The sequence below is a fragment of the Camelus dromedarius genome, chromosome 4 (genome assembly GCF_036321535.1).
Source record: "Camelus dromedarius isolate mCamDro1 chromosome 4, mCamDro1.pat, whole genome shotgun sequence".
NCBI classification, from domain to species: domain Eukaryota; kingdom Metazoa; phylum Chordata; class Mammalia; order Artiodactyla; family Camelidae; genus Camelus; species Camelus dromedarius.
In genome coordinates, this window is record NC_087439.1 from 7,896,121 (window position 1) to 7,918,261 (window position 22,141).

At 40.3% G+C, this 22,141-nt stretch overlaps 1 protein-coding gene across 1 annotated transcript in view; it reads right to left on the reverse strand.

Moving 5' to 3' along the window:
• CNTNAP5 (contactin associated protein family member 5) overlaps positions 1-22,141 on the reverse strand; it is a 741,033-nt gene that overhangs the window by 254,296 nt on the left and 464,596 nt on the right. The window lies entirely within an intron of this gene.

The following is a 22,141-nucleotide window of genomic DNA, read 5'->3' on the forward strand; positions in this document are numbered from 1 at the left end:
CTTAAATCCATTGTTCACCTGTGGAGGTTGCTAGAGAATAAAATTGTATTCTGAGAACTGGAAAGAACCCAGATCACAACTTGCCTTTCTTGTGTGGACTGTATTTGATGGTAATTTAATAGTTCATGAAAGACGTCATTAGAGAATGACTGAAGCCAGAAAGTACAAAAGGAATAATAGAATTCGAAAATCATCCTTTTATAATCCCCAGCGAAGTAAACAATTAGACAATGATCATCAAGGATTGCTAAATCATTAGATGGGAAATTGCTGGGGGCTTTTTAGTGGATGAATTAAATTAACAATACCCAAACTCACCGATCAGTCTCCAAAAGTGATTAAGGTGCTTATAATGGGAGGCAATAAAAAATACACAGCACCACCTAAGACATACTCTTGCCAAAAATTTGAAGCTCAGTCGAATCAAGTCCTGAGCTTTAAACAATAATTTGCAGTAAAAAGTTAAAAAACAAAACAAAAAACATGCTCAACTACATTTCAAGGATACAATCAGTTAAATCCAGATTCTGGGAGCATCTGACTCAATTTCTTCAAGAAATAAATGGCGACAACAGAACAGGGATGCAGGAGAAAAATCAATCAAACACTATGTTTGGATCTTGTCAGGATCCTGATTCCATCAAACCAAAGAAAAAATTTAGAGACCCAGAACACTTAAAATCAGATTTGGCATCTTTAATTTAGATATTTTTAATTTGGGTTGAGTATGATGGTAATGTGGTTATTATTTAAAGGTAAAATGTTCATCTTTGTTAGAGATACTTCTGAGGGATTTGTAGTAAAAAGATTATGTCGACAATTTGTTTCTAAAATATTCCATCAAAGAAAATGAAAAGAGGGCAGGGTAGCTGGAAAAAAATTGGCAGCATATTGATAAATGTTGAAACCGAGGGGAGGGTTTAGGGGCACGATTATACTATTCTATCTTTTTTGTGTATGTTTGAAAATGTCACTAATAGTAATTATTTTGTTTTAACATTTAGGCACTTCAGGTATTCTATGGATTTCAACTTCGTTGAAGAACTGTCTTCTGTACCAATCTGACCTGGGAACTGCGTCCATCCCGTCTGGTGCATAGATGTCTCCCCAGGTCACCCCTCCACCATCAGGCTGGGCAGTCCCTTTTGAAACTAGCTTTTTCCCTCAACATAATTCCCTTGAAATCCATTCAAGTTGTTTCATGCAGTAATCATTTATTTCTGTTTAATTGTTAAGTAGTATTCCATGGTATGGATATACCATCATTTGTTTAATAATTAAAACTCTGAAGGACATGTGGGTTACTTCCAGGTTTTGGCTATTTCATCTGTATTATTCTTAAATTCCCTAGAGGGCTTCCCCCTGCCTCTGAATATTTTTTTTCTTTAATAGAACGCATTTTCTTTCTTTTTTTTTTTTTTTTTTTTTTTTTTTTTTGCCAGCGGAGGTAACTAGATTTATTTGTTTCTTTAATTATTTTTAGAGGAGGTACTGGGGATTGAACTCAGGGCCTTGTGCATGCTAAGCATGTGCTCTACCACTTGTGCTATACCCTCCCCCTAATAGAATGTAATTTTTGATTCATTAATGGAATATAGCTCTAAAACCTCTGAAATTATTTATTATTACATATTTTTTTTCTCTCTGTATATAATGTTTCCTCCATGGTAGGGGTGCATGCATGCACCTGCTCACAAGCACTAAATTGGTTTATTTGTTTTGTGTTTTATTTTGGTCTCTGCTTTATCTGTCATGTTAGATTCTTTTCTGAGATGTCAGGTGACCTTTTAAGTCCTCTCATATGTAACAGGAGTCTTTAAAATACTGGTGGTTAGAGCTTAGCAAAACTTTGTGGTTCACCCCTCTTAGACTTTTTACTGCAGGGTCATCTGGCTGGACAACTTAGCGGGAAATCCTCATGTCAATGTATTTAGGTCTTTTCTCTTGGTCTTGTTAGCATCTATGATTTAGAAAGATATTTGATACAAGATTTGGAAGGTGTAAATGACATGGCACACACATGTTGTTTTCTGCTTGTCAGGCCAATGCAGAGTACACAGTGCTTCTGTAGATGACAAGCATTGTCACTCTTCTGACCTTAGATGTGAATGCGGGGCAGCCAAGCCAGCTGGGTTACCAACTCCTTTAGCTTCCCTAACTCCTGGCCGGATGCACATTTAGATCTCTCATGATCACCTCATTATTAAAGTTGAGGTTTGAAGGAGGTAAGAGTCGAGGTGTTTCTATGATCAACTGCCGACTGACAGGACCATTAAAAAAATAACTCACTATTATTTATGTGAAGTGTTAGAAGGAAGTGAAAATAAACACATATGTTCCATCCACCAACTCTTCCAGGCAGTACATACATGCTACTTGTTAACTGAATTGTTCTTTGTGGACATTTTGCCTAACACACTGTATAATATGCACTCTATACACATTTATTGAGAGACTAATTTTTTCAGTAACTCTGGCCTCTGAGAAAACGAAACAAAAGAGACATGGTTCTGATCTTGAGTAATTCAGAATTTTAAATTCATCAAAATTAATCTCAATGCAAATGGAGAATTTTATCAGAAAATTCTAAAATACCAATTTTTACAAAATAAAGAGAAAAAAGTATTTAAAAGTCACCCAAGAAAAAAATACAGCAGGATCCAATGTTTTCTCAAAAGAATCCTTTAAAAAGCAGACAATCCTAATGCTACTTATATTTCTCTAGAAATCTCCCAAATTCGTTATATGAAGTGAGTATAAAAGTGATTCCCAAACCTGACAAAGATCATATCCAAAGAAAAAAAATTACAAACTCACTTATGAATATCAATTTTAAAATTAAAAAAACATAAGCAGAGAAAACCCAATAGCATACTTAGAAGGTACATAATGACCAAGTGGCTTAATCCAAAAATGCAGGAGTGGTTCAATGTAGGAAACTTATTTGTGTGTGTGTGTGTGTCTGTGTAAAATCATCATGATAGGGCTAAAAAGAAAAACATGATATAATCTCTCTACTCATTTAAAAGACAATTAATGTGAAAAAAAATCCAAAATAAACTCTATTTTTTTTAAAAAAAAAGGTAATTAATGTGAATACATTGACGAGAACTTCACTCAGGTCACAAAATGAACAAAAGCAAGAATCTTCACTATCTCTACTAATAATTCACATCATCCTAGAGTTTGAGCCCCAGAAATTAGGTAAGAGAAAGTAACTAGAGGCACACAGCCTAAAAAGGAGAAGTGACAGTCTTTTTATAGATACTCAGATTATGTATCTGGAAATACAAAAATAATTGTTATAAATCTACTGTAAACAAAAGTAGTAAGTTAAAAAATCACATATGGAAATCAATAGTTTTCATGCATTCAGACAAAATTATAGAAAATGTTGATAAAGGACCCCTGCTTACAGTATTGAAGGGAATGACAGAAGGAAGGAAGAAAGGGAATGAGGAAGGGAGAAAGGAAGGAAGGAAGGAAAAGGGAAGAAAAGGGAAGGGAAGGGAAAAGGGAAGGGAGGGAGAAAGGAAGATCTCCAAGGATAAGCTTTCTGAAAACATCCAAAACCGAAATAAGAAAATTAACACATGCCTAAAGACACAAATATATTTGAATAGCCTCATAAGACAGCCTTTGTCTCATAATCAACATATATATTTAACACAATTTTAATCAAGAGACTATTAAGTTTCTAGTTTGTCTGCTTGTCTTATTTGATTACAAAGTTCATTTGGAGGAACAAATAAGCCAAAAGAGCAAGGGAAACACTGGAAAACAAGAACAAGATGGTGGGGCCAGGTCTACCCGATCTATATCAACCCACGGATGGATGCATGCATGCATGCATGGCTCAAGAGAACGTTGACCCAAGCAGAAGATCCAAAAGATATTCGAGTGCATACAGAAATTTAGTACATGATAAAGGAAGCAGCTCAAATCAGTAGGGATAAAAGTGATTTTTTAATGAGCAGTGCTGGGAAAATTGAGAAGCCACATAGTAAAGAAGCTGAATCCACTTGAATCCACTCCTCATACTGCACATCAGGATCAAAATTCCAAGTGAATAAGAGACTTAAATGCCAGAAAGTAAAATATATACATTTGTTAGAGAAGAACAAGAAATAAATTCTTTGTAAACAGGAAGTAGCAAAAACTTTATTAACAATGATTCAAAATCCAGAAGCAATAAAATAAAATGTAGGTGAACTTACTTATATTACAAATAAATAAAAAGAAAAGAAGAAATGTGTTTCTAAATAGAAAACAACTTCTGGATGGCAAAAGATTCCCAGAACAAATTAGAAAGACAAATTGACAAACAGGGAAGCATTACAACTTACATCACAAGCATTTACATTTCTTAAAAATTTTTGAAACTAAAGTAAAAATGACAAAGACAACAATCTGGTGAAATATATGTTAAAGATATGAACAGACAGTCCACAAAAAAAATAAACAAAAACAGCAGAAGAGAGGTCTGACCTTGCTCGTAATAAAATAAATGTTAATAAAAACTGGGTTGCCTTTTCTCACATATCAAATTAGCAATAATCCAAAAGATTGAGAACATGCTCTACTGGCAAATCTGTGGGGCGGAAAAAATCACTCTAATATATGACAAAGGGGATAAAAATCGTGCAGATGTTAGCTGTGAGATTTAGCATTCTCTGGCAAAATTACATAGGTATTTACACTCTGACCCAGAAATATCACTTCTAGTGATCTAGTTCAAGAAATGCTGGCAAAAAGAACTTTATAAAAATATATTATGGACCAAATGTGGCCCTCCAAAATCCATATGTTGAATCCCTAACCTCCCAAAGTGATGGTACTATGAACTGGGGCCTTTGAGGGGAGGTAGCAACATCTAAACCATATTATAAAGGCGGGGCCACCACCGTGTGATTAGTGCCCTTATGGGATCAGCAAGAGAGACAGGAGAGTTTTCCTTTTCTGCCATGCAAGGATGCAGTGAGTAGGGGGCCAAGTACAAACCAGAAGCAAGCTCTCTTTAGAAACCAGATCAGCTGGCACCTTGACCTTGGACTTTCCACCCTCCAGAACCATGAGACAAATGTCTGCTATTAGACCACACATCCTATGGTATTTTGCCAGAGCTGACTGAGACAAAATGCATTCAGTAAGATGTCTCACACCATTGACACCAGCAAAATGAGGGAACCGTTCCAAATGCCCATCAACTGGGAGATAAATGATGGTACCCACACAATAGAGAATAGTTAAACTTTGACAGTGAATGAAGTTTGCACATAATACTGTAGTGTGAGCTCCAGAATATATATATATATATGTAAAATATATATATATGTATGTATATGTATAAAATTTATTTATTTATTCATATATTAATGGAGGTACTGGGGATTGAACCCAGGACCTCGTGCACACTAACCACATGCTCTACCACTGAGCTATTACCCTACACCCCTAGAATATATGATTATGAGACAAAAGCCAAGTGGAATAAAGTGTGTATAAAATGCTAATATTTATCTGGGAAATGAATTTATTCGTATTTTTTTTCCAAAAAATAACCACATTAATGAAAGTTGATGGAGTGATAGGAATAGAAACAAGACATGTTTGAATATATGTGTTTCATTGGATGTAGTGTGGAATTATGTAGATATTTTACATAGTTATATGGTTATCATTTTTTCTGCAGTGGTAGGAGAGACATCATAAAGGTCACCGCCTTTAAGTGATGCTTTAAAACCTGAGTCAATGTTTACTGTGTAGAAACAGGTAGGTCCTCCTGGGCAGAGAGCAGCTTGAGCACAAAGAGGCAGCAGAGTCATAGGTGTATGTGTGATGCGACGTGTGGGTACTTTGGGACTGAATCCCAGGCAGGGTCCTTTCTTGTAGAAAACCTTCCTGCATCCTCAGCCTAAGTTAGATGGTCTTCCTCTCTGACCTGTGGAGACTCCGCATGTATCACTCATTTCTATCCTATTTTTCACTGTCTATCTCCTTTCAGTCTGTCTCCCCTGATAGACCTTAAATTCCTAGAATGCAGAGATTTTCCTCCAAACTGAAAAGGTAAACATTTAATGAATATTAGGTGAGCATTCCCATTGTTCCTAAAGGTTGAATTGAGCCAGACTGAGAGTCTATGGCAACTTCCTTGCTCTCCACAATACCCAGGAGAGCTCAAGCCAGAGACTTCCATCAAGCGTGTGCAGAACGCCTTGGTATGTCTTACACGAAATGTAAATTGCAATCGGAAGTCATCTACGGGAGCATGAAGGAAAAACAAAACAAGTTCTATCAGGGTAGAGATATGTCTCCACTAAAAACAGCAACTAACTTGTAAATGTGGGTGCTATATCCGAAGGTCTCATGTGACTGGCACACACTAAGATATGTGCTCTTCCATGAAAAGGACTGTGATTGACATATTCAGACTCTTTAGAATAGACTTTCATATTAATAAAAGCAGATGTGTAATGTAGCTGGACACCGCAGATGGGTCAGTGTTTTCATATGTAAAGAAAATTGTCTGAATCTAGTTCTGGCAGCTAATTTATTGCCTGAGGTACAGTTCGAAATGGCCTTGTAATGCCCACTCTCATTAGAGATAATGATAGTATTCCGACAGCAAAATAGTTTTATTTAGACCTCACCTTTTCAAGTACCAAGGTCAGAGCTGTCTTTTTCCTGCCCCACCATTTATATTCCAATGGCAGAACTATAGAAATAGACAAGAAACTTACTCAGGATGTATTTTTCAGGCCCTAAAAATGTTTCAGTCCTATCTCCTTCCTCCTTCCCTCTGTCCCTGGCAATCTATTCACCACATGATTGCATCTTTGGTTACAGATCTACATACACAGCTGACAGATACAAATAAGATCAAATTAATTCTAGTAATTAAGTAAATGCTTGTGAAAGCATTTTGCATTTAACAACCATTTATTTAATTAAGTTATGAACCCCCTCGTGCCATAGGTTTGCGGGACTCTGCCTTGGCCGGTGTTCAGTGAAGAAAAGGAAAAAGACTATGTTAAAGATGATTGGATGGGTGAAATTAGTTAAAAAAAAAATTCTCAAGGGATTAAATTAGAAAATAGATCATTTGCTGTCCCAGTCTGCACATAGCTGGTAAAGGCTGAAAATAGACCCAAATTCTGTAACGTTTTTGTCCCTTAAAAAAAGGAGAGTGGGGATGGGAAGAGATGAGTGGTTGGGGGAGGATACGGATGGGGGATGAGAGAGGTGAGTGTGGTTGTGAAGGGACAGCACGGGGTGTTCCTGTGATGAAACCAGTCTGCATCACGATTATGGTGGTGACTACACAAACCTGCACATGTGATAAAATTGCACCGACACACACACACAAGTGTTTGTCAAAATGGAGCAATCCCAGTAAGCAATGTGTACTTTATCAATGTCAGTTTCCTGGTTTTGATACCGTACCCCAATTACACGAGATGTTCCCATTGTGGGAAACTGGTTAAGGGCACACAGGACCTCTTGGTAACTTTTTTTTTTTCCAATTTTCTGTGAATTATATCAAAATGAAAAGTCTTCAAAACAAGAAGTGATCGAACATTTCCATTCCTAGGTCCATATGCTGTAGAAACGGAAAAGTATGTCCACCTAAAAACCTGTACATGAATGATCTTAGTTAGGAGTATTATTCATAACAAAAATTGTGTTATATCCATACAGTGAAACTGTATAAGGTAGTAGGAAGGAATGAAATACCGAGACATACTGCAACACTGGTGAAATCTGAACTCTGAAAAACGTTATACTAAGTAAGGGAAGCCAGCCACAAAAGCACACATACTGTATGATTCCATGTATATGAAATGGCCAATTGAGGCAACTATACAGACAGAAAGTGCATTCGTGGCTGGCAGGGGCTGAAGGCAGGGGTTGGGGGTGGGCACTGGAATGAGGAACAACTACTAATGAGTGTGGGATTTCTTTTTGGGATGTTGAAAGGTTCTATCACTAGGTGGTGATGATGGTTGTACCACTGTGTGAATATACTAAAATCCACTGAACTGAATGCTTCAAATTGGTGAAATTTATGATGCAAAAATATGCCTGAATAAACCCCCCAAAAGTCAAGGGGCAGGGTGTGAGGTCACAGGACAGGTCCCAGAAGGTGTTTTGAGTTCTCCAGGGCACATTGGGTGTCTGTTATTATCTTCGACCCCCGAGTGTCTGCGTAGAGTAAGATGACCCTGATGAATCCCCAAGACAAGAAGGATGTCCACATCCTCTCCACCTCCACCCAGGACTACACCCAAGATTAGAGGACATTCCATTTCCTCCTTAGAAACCACAACATATTTTATGAAAATAAAGGCTAAGCACCAGTTGCTAAATTCAAACAGAAAACCTTGCGTCTCTGTGCCTGTTACATACCTTGTCAACTTGACCCTCTACAGTCCAGTTAATTCATCCATAAAACATACAGTAATTATCCTTAATAATGTGTTATGTTGCGATAGATAAAATATAAATATATCAAGTGAAAATATAAACATGTAAACATGCTTGATATACACCTTTCCAGTAACCCCCATCTGAATTAAGTCTAGCTCATCAGGTTCATGGAAGCAAAGCAGTGGGGATCTTGAGTGATGAGCTGGCGGGAGCCTCAGAGGAAACTAACAGCCTCTAAAGCAGTGTGAGCCTCAGGCCAGCAGCAATTGGCATCGCCCTGGGCTTACTGGTCATGCAAATTCATGGATTCCATCCTGAATCAGAATCTCTGAGCATAAGGTTGTGGAAACTGTGTTCTAACAAGATCTCCAGGTGATTCTCCGCAAGCAAAAACTTGAGAAGCCTTGTTCTTAAAAAAAAAAAAAAAAATAGTGAAAGCCACACTTATTAAATAATAGCCAATACCATGAATTTTTTACAATTTTGTCTCATTTGCTAAAAACTCAAGTTTCTAATAAGTATGGACATACCCGTAGTCATAATAATGATTTCAATTTTTGCCCAGAATGCTAAGTGTCCATATATTTTTTCTCCCCCTTTTGTTTTGCCTGGTGATGTTGTATTTGGGGGGGGGGGGTAATATTCATCATATATTATATAAATGAAAAGCAATTACCAACTCACTCATTAAATAACCTGAGTGTCAGTTAATAATTTTATCATTTTACCATTTGATGTCATTCTAGAAAACTTTTGTAAGCTGATAGCTCTGAGTTCAAATACCACTGATGATTTATAAAGACCTTGGAAAGTTTCTTAGTCTCTTGAGTTTTGTTTTCTTTGCAAGATTTTTATAAGGATGAGAAGAGGTAAAGTATGGAAATTGAGTTTCACTCATAAGACATTCAATAAATACAAGGTACCCAATTACTAGCATTCATAAATATTCTAAAGCAAGTAAAACAGAAAAGAACTGAGTACATTTACACAGTTCTTCAGGGAAGTTATAAAATATGTACCATACCCTGACTATGTGTGAGGCATAGAGCTGGGTGCTGGGGACACAAAGGTGAATGAGATATTGCTCCTGCTCTCAAATGTTTGGTCAGGTGAAGGAGTAGATTTAATTGCATTCAGTGCATTCAGTATTCCTTGGATGATGATTTTTTCTGGAACTGGATCTTGAGTATCCTTGTATTCCCAGGGCTTTCCTGTTCACAGTAGGTGTTCCATGAATCGGTGTTGGTGAATTTAGAAACCTATGAATGAACAGAGAGAAAGCCCCATGGGGAGACCTACGGGGACAACATGTCTTTAGCAAACTTGCCCTATGAGAGACTTCTCTGGAAGCTGGACCAGAACTGATAGACTGAGGGCAGGAAGACAGGTGAGAAGACTTGCATTAATCCCCTGAAGAAGTATGAAGCTGTGAACCAGAGAGAGGCAATTGGAGATCTTTATAAAAAGAGGCATGACCCAAGGTCACTTTGTATATGTTTAAATTTGACAACAATAATCTATAACTTATCTAGGACTTCCTATATCTGGGCATCTCATGGGGAAAAAAATTCATCAGACATCCACTAAAGAGAAATAGAAAGAAGCATCACTTTCTTCTGGGGGAAAAAAAAAATGTTTACAAGTTGATTACACAAGGGTAGGATTTAAGGCTTAAACACATCACATCTGTCATTGTCATCCAAATGCCCACTTCAACTGGCACAAAGATTCAGTATTAGTCCTGGCCACCGCATCATACAGAAGAACAGAAATGTGAGGGAGAATTGTATCTGGCACAGGGAGATGAGAGTGAAGCATATAACTAGGTTCCTCAAGGATAATAGTCACCCTGTGGCACCACAAAGTCTACTCCTGTGCGCTGGGCACAGCCTGGGACACATTACACACAGAATCGCTAACCTCACACAGCAATGTTGAGCCTCAGCCCTAAGGAGGAGTAAACAGGAGCTCAGAGCAGCTCCTGACTCCTCTGTGCTCACACCCCGACCGGGAGCCGGCATCCCGCCGCAGCCCCGGCTGTGCTCTGCATACTCTCCTTCACAGGGAGAGGGTCTTGTATCTTATTCAGACACATTTCATGTGGAAAATCAAATATGATGCTCAGAGACTTATGTAAATAACAGTCTTCCCCGTAGCTAGCTTGGCAAACACGACCACCCTTACTTCCAGAAGTTCTCCTAGGTCCCTGGAAGGGCCCAAACTCCTAATCGTGACTTTCTGGCTTTCCTTATAGCAAAGAGGGTCTCAGACTGCTGTCACACTTAACTCTGAAAAAGATAATACCTGTCTTGTATTCGACAGGGGCTTCTGATCTGACCCTGTCTCTTTACCTCTCCCTAAGCTAAAAAAAGTGAAGCTTCTAAGAAGATAGACAATTAAAAGGAATATTTTACTATCCATTTGATTCATAAAAACCCAAGCAAAGCTGAGACCCAGAGAGGTGCGATCATGAGCCAGTATCTGCTCCAGGTTCACCTCCCTGGGACTCAGCTGGCCTCTCCCTGTGCTCACGGGGATCAGGGGTCTGTAACTCACGGGACTCCTTTCATCTGCCATGGAACAAAATTCACTAATGCAGAAGGCTGGGATGTTGTGAACAGATCTGATAATAAGGATAAATTGCTGGTTGATTGACACACCGGGAAAATACTCTCAAAGACAAGATGCCCTATCTCACTCAGTGACCATGGCTTTGGTATTGAAAGTGCCATCTGCTGAGTGGGGTGTCCACATGAGGAACGCCAACCTTTCTACCCCAGGCATGAAACAGTACAACAGCTATGGTGCATCCAGCTCTCCAAGGCCCGGGTCCAGGCCCATCCACAGTCTCTGATCTGCCTGCTCCTGGTCGGGGTCAGACACTGGGAAAGGGATTCATGTCATGTTCAGAGTGGCTCACTGTTTCAGGCAAGCAAGCCTTGATTTCACAACCAAATGGTCATTTCCTTGAGGAGAGAGTTTGTGGGGTGCAGAGGAAAAGGAGCATTTTTAAGCCAAGAAGTTTGGCATTAAAATCCTAGCTTTGTGGCTGAGGAGTTCCCTAAACCTTATGACGGCTCTAAGTTTCACTTTCCTTCAACACACAAGGATGCTAACAGATCTACTTCAGAAGGTGTGTAATGAACCCCAAGCAAATGCATAGCTAATGCTCAAGAGTACTCCAATCCGTTTCCGCTCCTTTTCTTGCCCCTGCTCGACTGAAAAGTTTCCTCCACATGCGTTCAGCAAGGATTATTGAAAACATTCCAGCCCACAGTAAACACACCTGCCCGGGATTCAGGTTCTAGAAACATCAGAACGCTTGCATTGAGCAGCACCCTAATTGGATGTGTGTCTCTCTAATCTGGTTAGTAAATATCCTTTCTGCACCATTGGTGTGTTCTACGCATCACTTCTGCTCGGCGATGACTGTATTGACAACTATATCACCACAACACTGAATTTTAGGGATGTTAAGAAGGAAAAACAATTTCTGTTCTCCAGCGGCATAATGAAGAAATGAACATGCCACATCGTTCACAATATATTAGGTTTATGATGAGGAACTGTACAAAGTCTAGTTTACATTTGACAAAAGGAGAGCCAGGCCCAACTAAAGGCATTAGTTGGATATTCTTGAGCTGAATGTGAAAAGCTATGTACAAGTATCCCGTGCTGACATGCAATCCTGTAGCCTTCCCGGCAGAGGTGACATCATGTTTTAAGAGTCAGAGGTAGGATGACATGGTATGTGTGAGCTACTAAGAGTAGTTTAGCGCTGCTCCAGCAGAAATGAGGTAGGGAGATGTGTCCCACTACCAGGCGTGAACTTTAGAAACTTCCCATGCATGACTCTCATTTTTTTTTCCCTGAACCAGCTGAGCAGAGGTCCCCAATGACCAACAAGGAGGTGGCCCCATAAGACAGACGTGGACTGAGTCCCTGTGGAATGCATGGGTCAGTCTCACTGCAGTGTGATCTGAGCCAACAAGAAACATCTATTCTGCCAAGCCGCTGAGATTTACAATTATTTATCACTTTACTTAGCCTTGGTCCTTAAACAGTTACTGGGAATTTTTTGAGAGCCAAGCTTGGTAACAAGCATTCCTAGTCATGGATAATGCAAATGAGCTCATCCAATCTGAGAGCTTTGCCCAAAGCCATCCCAGCTGGTAAGGGGTGGATCTGGGAATCTGACTTTGGTTCCCTGATTCTAAACCCTTTGTTCTTGCCTCTCAATGCTGAAAATAAACAAAAACTCATCAAATAGTTATATTGTGATCATAAGTTTGTAAAACTGGTCTCAAGTCAACAGAATCATAGGGCAATCCTAGAGAAAGTTTCTTGAAGGCGTCTTCAGAAATAATTACACCTAATGATCACTGTTAATGAGTTCAGGATCCTCTACACCGAGGCTACACTGATAAATTAATATTTTACATTTGCACACCATCAAGGATGGGTCTTCCTGTATGAATTGGTGAACGCCTATTTATTTAAGCTGTGAGAAAGATACAATGAATACAAATGTGTTTTTAATATGTACATACACAAGATGTACAATGAAGAGTTAACAAAAAAGACTTACGCTACTCTCACGGAGAGGATAATTAATTTTGCTCCTCAGTGTAGCTCATGTTGTTACAACTTGGGATGCCATTTCTATCCAGATTACACTTAAAACACATTGTAATTCTTCCTACCTCATCATGCTTTCAAATTCTTTCTCATCACAAAGTTCAGGGTATACTAATGGTCACAAAATCAGAAGACTACCGAGGAAGACACAGATCTCTGGGCTAGAGGTGAATTTACTATAAAGCCAGCGGAGTGACGTTTCAGGACCCCCGAGCAAAGCCCTCCATGGTAACCTAGCAACGTGTTCACACGGTTCTGAATTTTTGTAAACACTGTGTGTCTGCTGATTTCAATCAGAAAAGTCGACCATTGGGAGTTACACTCGGATCTGTGAAGAGGGTTCTGCTATGAATTTCTGGCAGTAAAATGTTCTCTGCAAGGCTGCTGCCTTTGAGTTGGATGCTGGAGCTTGAAGCTCACAGCTGAGAAGGGAAGATGCACGTGAAACGAGGCAGCAAGGACTAGCAGGAACCCCAGGAGGACGGACTGAAACCCGTGAGATTTCTTGTTACCTCTGACTTTAGTGGTGTGACTATCCTGCCAAAGCCGTGCCATTCATCTGGAGCTAAACGCACACGCACGCGCACACGCGCGCGCTCACACACACACACACACACACACACACACTTAGCCCAGCAGTCACCCATGCTGAGCCTTGCCCCTCGCAGGCGCGCCGAGTTTGAACAACCCAAGGATAGTGCATCCCAACCCCCTTTCAGACCTCCTGTAGTGTCTCTCTTGTGCTCTCTCCCAAGTGGAAACGCATTAGCAAGAAATTTCTGGGGAACATGATTCAATCAGCCTAAGCTGTCACATTGTAAAACCACCACACTTTGCAAAAGTGAGGCATTTGAATTGCAAATGGCTAAAATATTAAGTGAGACTGGTTAATCGGCTTGTCCAGCCCATTCTAATACTTCCCGTGAGCCTTAGGGAAGCCAGGGACTTTTCAGATCTGGTTAAGTGGAAGTATGAGTGGATACACACTTAATTTAGAGGGGTCATCACCAGGGCTGCAGCCCCTCACCCGTCTAGTTACCACCAGCCTTTGTGATTTAGGAGTCACTTCCGTGAATCCACCTGCTGCCTCCCATGCAAGACCAGGCAGCATCGTAAGCAGGGGATGCAGGGCAGGGGTCACATCTCCACAGAGACGCTGCCTGTAGCCTCCAGCACCTGGAGTGCGTATGTCGGGGAGGACAAGCCGAGTGTGAAGCAGACATGCCCAAAAGCTCATCCGGGGGAAATTCTTCCAAATCTTAACATCTAATTTATGAAACTGAACAGAAACTTTCCCAATTTCAACCACATTTATAAGTTTATATGGCCTAAGGAATGTGTGTGGGGGATGGAAGTTCTTGTTTGATGTGTATGGAGTTTCAGTTTTATAGGATGCAAATAGTTCTGGAGATACAGTAGTAAGAGCATTGCTTTATGAATACATTTAATACCACTGAGCTGCCCATGTAAAAACGGCTAAGATGGTCAATTTTAAATTGTGTTATTTTACCATGATAAAAAATTGAGTGAAAAACAAGTTTAAATGTTTGCCTACAAACATCTGATGATAGATTAATTTAGTGTCTAAAAAATGTTAATATTTAGCATCCATTATATTAAGTTTTGTTTATGAGGTAACCAGATAAGGAAATGGGATATTTAAAAATTTTCTATTCTGTTGTCAGATTGTTTCACATTAAAGTAAATAAACACCGGATATTTTGAAACTTTATGTGACGTTACAAATAATTAAATATGAAGCTAAAAAAAATTGTTTTCTAAATGCAATTTTAAAAAAGATTATTTTGATCCACCATAGTAGAGGAAAAGTTGAATTACTGTTTTATCTGAAAAAAAGTATAAAAGCATCAAGTAAGGAGGGAACCAAAAAGAAAGTAGGCAAAAGTTATAACAAAATAGAAGTGCAGTAAAACTGTGTCAGGAAGTTAACAAAAATTTGGTTTCTCATTCTAAAAACAATTTAGAAAAAAAATTCTAAAATGGGATCCCAGGAATTATCTAAGTTATGAACCTTTTGAACCCTCAACCTGTCCTGGTTCAGAGCAAAAAGAGACTGAGCCCAGCATCAGAAGTCGATTCGATAATAAGAAAAAAAAGAAAGAAAGAAAAAAGAAGAAGTCAATTCGTTCCAAGGTCACCTAGCAATGCCAGCAGGCTGGGCCGCCTTTTGCAAGGATATGCCTGAGCTCCTCTCTCAAGCAAGCAGGAGCCCCGGGCTCCTGGCTCAGACTCTGCTTGGTGTCCAAGGAAACTCATCCTGCCTTGGCCTTCACTTCCAAGTAGGGCGATGTGTGCTGCTGGGTCTTAGATCCTGGAAAACAGACAGATCCCCAGAGCCAGACCAAGAAGGAGAAGCCACCGACCATCTCTAGACTGCCATTTCCTCTCCTGTAAAATGTGACAGTGATGTTTATCTCGTGGACTGGTTTTGAAGTTCAATGGGATGCTAGGAAGTGCCTGTATATCTTCTGATGCATCCTTGGTCCCTGATCGATGGTAGCTTTATCCAGAGGAGGGAGAAACCAAGAGGAAGAAAATAAAAACTGAAATACAGAAGCTGTAAAGTCGAATATTGGAAGGACCCTGGGAGAATTCTTCAAGATGCCCAAACGTGGCCTTGAGATGGCTTTTAGAAAGAGGTATGGACTTGACTGCCTAGGAGAGAGGACGGAGGCATTCAGAGCAGTGAACCAACAAGGATAATAACCGTGGTCTTCCACCAAGACAAGCCGGACAGCCTTGCTGAATACAGTATACATTTTGAGCACTTGTATAAACCCAAATGGGAACTCGGGACAAAGATTTCTAGACAAAGAAGATGCCACCCCTGGTCAGACAGGGAGGGACACACAGGGTTCAGGGCAGAGGGCTGGCCTTGGGACCTAACGGAAGAGGGGCCAGGGAGAAATCTTGACTTTATTGGTTACATGATGTCTTCCGCTTCCCAGCAAAGGGACTCCAGCACCCAGTCTCAGCACTGGATCTATTTTCATCTTTTACAAATATACCTATTAAACCAAATTTAATCTGGATTGAGTCTTCAAGTTATCCTTCTGTCCTTAGATATCTTTTTTTTTTAATTTTTTTTGAGGGAAGTAATTAGGTTTATTTATTTGTTTACTTGATGGAGGTACTGGGAATTGATCCCAGGACCTTGTGCATGCTAAGCATGCACTCTACCAATTGAGCTATACCCTCCCCCTATCCTTAGAAATCTTGAGTTAAAGACCCTGGTGGGAAACTTAACAAATGGTGACTTGACTAGAGAAGTCTGCCTACCTCATAGGATCTAACGCTGGTTCCCAGAGTGGGCGAATCCAGGTAAGCAGCAATCACCCACCTAGAATGCAGTCTCCGTGAGTTTGCCCCTGGTCTGCACATGTCCACCAACCAACAGACAAGAGACGGCCGCTGACCCTCTGACCCAAGAAAACAAACTCATTCTGGATGGCACATGGCTCCTTGACACTGAAAGGGAACTCAATTCTCATAGCAACTTCAGCTTATAGTATTTCCTGATCGCTTGCATGTCAGCCTTCAAGTTTCATTTAAAGACAGAGAGAAAGCAGAGAGAGACATTTCACCATCTATTTTAATAAGGAATTTAAAACTGCTTTAAATCCCTGCCCTCCTGTCCAAAAGAGAGCCCCAGCTTAAGATCACTCCTCTCTCTTGGTCTCATAAATAGCTTCCCTGCAGGACTCTTAATACAACAGCGCAACTGTCCCCTGGGGGGAAGGTGGCCTCTGCCACAAGGGAGATCCTCTTCCTCTTCCCGGAGACCCATCTTGTACTTTTCTCCCTATTAAACTTGCATTTCCGGACATCTGTTTCCCTCCCTGTGCCCGCTAAGTCTTCAGGTCTGAGAGGATGTCTCTCTGCTGATCATTACCCGGGAACCTTGTCTTTTTGTTCAGTTTCAGTTTCCTGAAAACTGAAATCCGAAGTTACCCAGTTTCTGCAGAAACTCTCACAACACTTCCCCATCCCTGCTGCCTGAACTCTGCCGAACCCTTACAGACGTTCCACCAGGTCCTTAATGAGACTGTTTTATGTTGTCAGGCTTGAAAATTGAAAACGGAAGAGCTTTGATTTCTTAGAGGAATCACATAAAGGAGTCTGCGTGCTCCTTTAATTCTCTGTCTTCTAATTAGAAGACAGGAGTTTTGTAAGGAAAGGAGGAGACGAAAGAACACTTTCACAACCATATTATTTCAACCTTCACTTTTTCTTCTCTTTCGCTTTTATTCCCACCTTCACGCGACTTTAATTTACTATTAAGAGACCTGAAATGGTTTCTACTGCTGGAGAAATCAAAAGATCTGTGTTGTTCAGAGAAGAGTTTTGAAGGCTCGGAAAGTGTAAAAGAAGGTATCTCGCTCCAAATTGCTGGTGGCTTTCAGCTCATTCTCTCCCTTAAGCAGCTCATCCAGTCAACCTGATCTCCGTATTGGTTCTCAAGGCAGCTGCTTCTGACCCACACTGTCTCCATCAACACTCCACAGTCCTTCAGTGAGAGTCTTTACGGTGCCAACATTCCTCCCGCCGCCAGTGACTCCCATCCCCACATCTTCCCCACTTGTGCAAACACCTGCATCTCATAAGGAAGTGATCCTCCTCACTCCTGATGTTAAAGATGCTCCCAAACAAAGGGCACGCCATATTGCTCTGAACTCCAAAATTGCACTAGGGAAGAACATATCTGACTCCATGTGAGGTCTGTTCCTTTGGCCTTAACCCTGTGCTTTGTTCCTGGGGCTCAGTCATGCTGGTTCTACACCCTTTGTAAAAGAATGTTGCCTTTGGCCTGAAATATACAGGACAGCCCATTCTCAAGGCTCTGATCTTTAAGGGTGTAACACTTTCCCATTCACATAGAGATAAAAAGTTGCAGAACAGAGAATAAATGTATCTTGTTGGAGGCTTACAGGCACACCCTGACCTGATGGATGGGGACAGCTGCAAGAACAAAGGATTCCAACACCAAGAAGTTTGCAACAACCAACCACACCCTCTCCCCTTTTTAGTATAAAAGGTGCCTAAATTCTGACTTGGAGAAGGTGGTTTTCCAGGACACAAGTCCCCCATCTATTCAGTCTGCTGGCTTTCTGAATGAAGTCTCTATCCCTTGCCCCAACACTTCATCTCCTGATTTATTGGCCTGTTGTGGGGCAAGCAGAACAAATTTCGACATGGTAACAGAATCTCATCTATCTACTTCTTTAACAAAGAATCAAATGCTGCCTGGTCAATCAGTCCACATCCCTAGATTCTATTCACCAAATTTTTAAAAGTTTTAAAAACTTTGATATATACGTATAAAACATATATGTGCATATGTATAATACACATACATCTGAATACCCAGGTATACAGGAAGAGATACAGGCACATTGTACAGATACTGATATGGATGCAGATATAGATTATATCCTTTCTAGCATCATGAATCAGTGATGCTATTAGACATATTGAAGGCTGTGAGGAGGAGGGCCAAACATTCAGAGAGCTCTCCTATCATTTGCTAAACAGCACCAAGCCTTTAAAAATATGATTTCTATTTTCTCAAGAAATAATCATCAGGCTGGCAAAAATCCAGACTTTTGAGAACACTCTTTGTTCGTGAGTGCATGGGGAACTCTCTTATGCATTGCTGGTGGGAGAGAAAGTTGTCCCAATGCCGAGGGAAGTCAATTTGGCAATCAATGTGTAGCAAAATCACATATATCCTCTGATTCAGCCATCCTTCTTCTGGGAGTTTAACCTACAGATAGATTCGCAAGTCTCTGAAATGGCATATGTTCAAGTTTAACTCATTGTGGTTTTATTTGTGTGGGATTAGAAAAAACATCTTAAAAAGCCTGTGAATTCGGGCCTTATGAGATGACTGATGGCACTACTCTACAATCGACTTCCATGCAACTGAAAACAGGACAGTGATACTCTCAATATGCTGATAGGGAAATCAGCATACATGATCTGAGATAGACTGCTATTTGAAAAAAGCCAAGTGTAAAGCAGCATATATAACATGCATTTGCATTTATTTGTTTGTATTCCCACAAAGAAACTCAGGCAGGAGACACAAGCTACCTAGTATATCCTGGGGTCAGGTCTAGGTAGACAGAAGACAGGAATGGGAATCAGGATTTCACAGCCTATCTTTTTATACAGTTTGACTTGTGATCCCTGTCAACATATTACCTATTAAAACTTTAAAGATTCAAACACTGTCTGTATAGATTTAAAAGCACATTCTTAAAGTCTATGGATAGACTTCTATTTTAGACAAGATACTCCAACATGTTTCTCCCTGATCTTCCTTAGTAATTAAATGCTCACTGTGGAAAATAACACAAGAAGTAGCCAAGGTGAACTCTGAAATGGGAAAAGAGGAGAGAAACATGATTTGGGAGCTCAGGACTGAAGAGACAGCAGAGCAGTGATTCCTTACCCACATCTTGGCCCAAGAAGGTAACCCAAGTCCAGCATTTCCTGACCTTAATGGAACACAGAAGGCAGCTGATGTAGGACCAGACCATCCTCCCCAGCCCCCTATCCCACTGAATCGCAAGGGATTACCTCTGTCAGCATGAGGTAAACCTGGAAGTACTAGCAAGGGGGTACATCAGGGGCTCCAACACCACAAAGTGGCCAGTGGAAGGGGTCTCTTTCACCACTGGGGCTGACACTCATCTCTCACACCAAGAGACCCCGAGGATGCCAGGCAGCACCTCCAGGACAGATCCTGACACAAAAGCAAGCAACCTGACAGGAAGCTAAGGATCAGCCACTCTCCAGAAACACAAACTCTGGTACACAGTGTGGAATACTACTGAGAAAAGAAAAAGGCAGCAACATGAATGAATATTCAGAGAACTTCACTGAGTAAAAAAAAAAAAAAGTTTATTCCATGTAAACTGATGCAGTCACTATGGAAAATAGTATGGATACTTCTTAAAAAACTAAAAATGAAAGTTACCTTATGATACAGCAATCCCACTCCTGGGCTTATAGCTTGAGAACATTCTAGTTCGAAAAGACACATGCACCCCAATATTCATAGCAGCACTATTTACAATAGCCAAGACATGGAAAAAACCTAAATGTACATCAATAGATGACTGGATAAAGAAGACGTGGTATCTATCTATCTACCTACCTACCTACCTATATATAATGGAATATTACTCAGCCATAAAAAAGAATGAAATAATGCCATTTGCAGCAACATGGATGGACCTAGAGAGTATCATATGAAGTGAAGTAAATCAGACAGAGAAAGACAAATACCATATGATACCACTTCTATGTGGAATCTAAAATATGACACAAATAAACTTATTCACAAAACAGAATCAGACCCACATAGAAAACAAACTCATGGTTACCAAAGGGGGAAGGGGGAAAGGGATAAATTAGAAATTTAAGATAAACTATACAAACTACTACATATAAAAGAGATAAACAACAAGGACCTACTATTTAGCACAGGGAACTATATTCAGTGTCCTATGATAAACCATAATAGAAAATAAAAAAAATTTATTCCACCCACACATCCTTTCCTCTTTCGCACTGACACTAGCCTTTTAGAATCTCATCTTTGAATGAAGATTGAGGTACTAATACTTATCTTAACCTGCACCTTTTTGATTCTTGCATTGGGTTTATGTTTTGTGATTTAAAGGAACCATAAGGATGCCTATCACCTAAGAGTGAGACAAGAATTTCAAGAAGTCTTGCCCAAGATTGGACCCAAAGGCAAGAGATTATCTTCATTAAGTAAAATTTAAAGCAAGGGTAAGAGACAAATACAGAGTCATGTTCAGACTGCATAAAAGATCACGTGCTCAGTGTCTAGTTATACCAGGGCCAATATGGATAATACTGCAATGAGTGTTACTATTATGGCACGGTGCTACACAAACCCATACGATACCAGCCGTGCCCAGGAGAATTGCACCAGGTGAAGCAAAAGAACAATCTGTCAAGTGTATATAAGATGATACATCAAGCATAACTAAATATGGCTCAAGGAGATGAACACGGGCCCAGCTGAAAAGTGGGCAGAATGGAATGGTTGATTTTACATGTCAGCCCAGCTAGACGAAAGTCCCCAGTTATTCAAACATGAATCTAGGTATTGTTGTGAAGGTATTTTGTAGATGCGACAGAAGTCAACAATCAGCTGACTTTAAGTAACAGAGATTATCCTGAGAGATCTGGGAGGACCTCCTACACTCAGTGGACTGTGCACTCCAGTGTCCGCTCATGCCCTAAATCCCTTGCCCTGCCTGCCTGCCTGCCTGCCCCGTGGACTTCAGACTTGTCTGGCCAGTTCCCACAATCACAGAGGCCATGCTATACATTAAATCTTTTAATATCTGTCTCCTCCTGGTTCTATGTCTGCTTGAACTTTGCTTGATGGATACCAACTTTGTGTCTTATCTCTATTCCTCTCTGTTAATAAGAACCCCAATCCATGCAGGTCACTCTCCTTTGGCCATGGAGTCTTGACCACCCCAGCCACGTTCTCTGCTGAGCAGGGGCACTGACGTGCCAGGTTTTTAGCTCAAGCCCAGAACTCCTGAGCTCCCTGCCCTTCATGTCTCATCTCTTCCTCCATGCTCGGTGCCTATATTTTTATCTTTACCCATATTCAGTGTATTCTCTGACAAAGTACAACCTTGTGTTATGTTTTAAGTAGATAATATAGGTACCCCATCCACCCCCCCAGTCTGCCACTGTTGCTAGTTTGAATGTTTTTGAGAACAGGAATGGGATCTTCAACCACCCAGGCATCACGCATGGTGCTCCCTGTTGGACCCAGAGGATCCTTATTTATACACACCTGATGAAAATGTATGATTTCTGGAAGGGTGATCTGAAAAGAGGAGAGATTTACAAGACTTGGTGCCAAATGAAAAATAAACATCTCAACTAAATCTCAACAGCAGCCAAAATAGTGTTGTGGAATCATCTATGTTTACTAATTTGGGGGCCACTTATAACTGTTATACTATGAAGATGATAAAAGTATATCTATGTCATT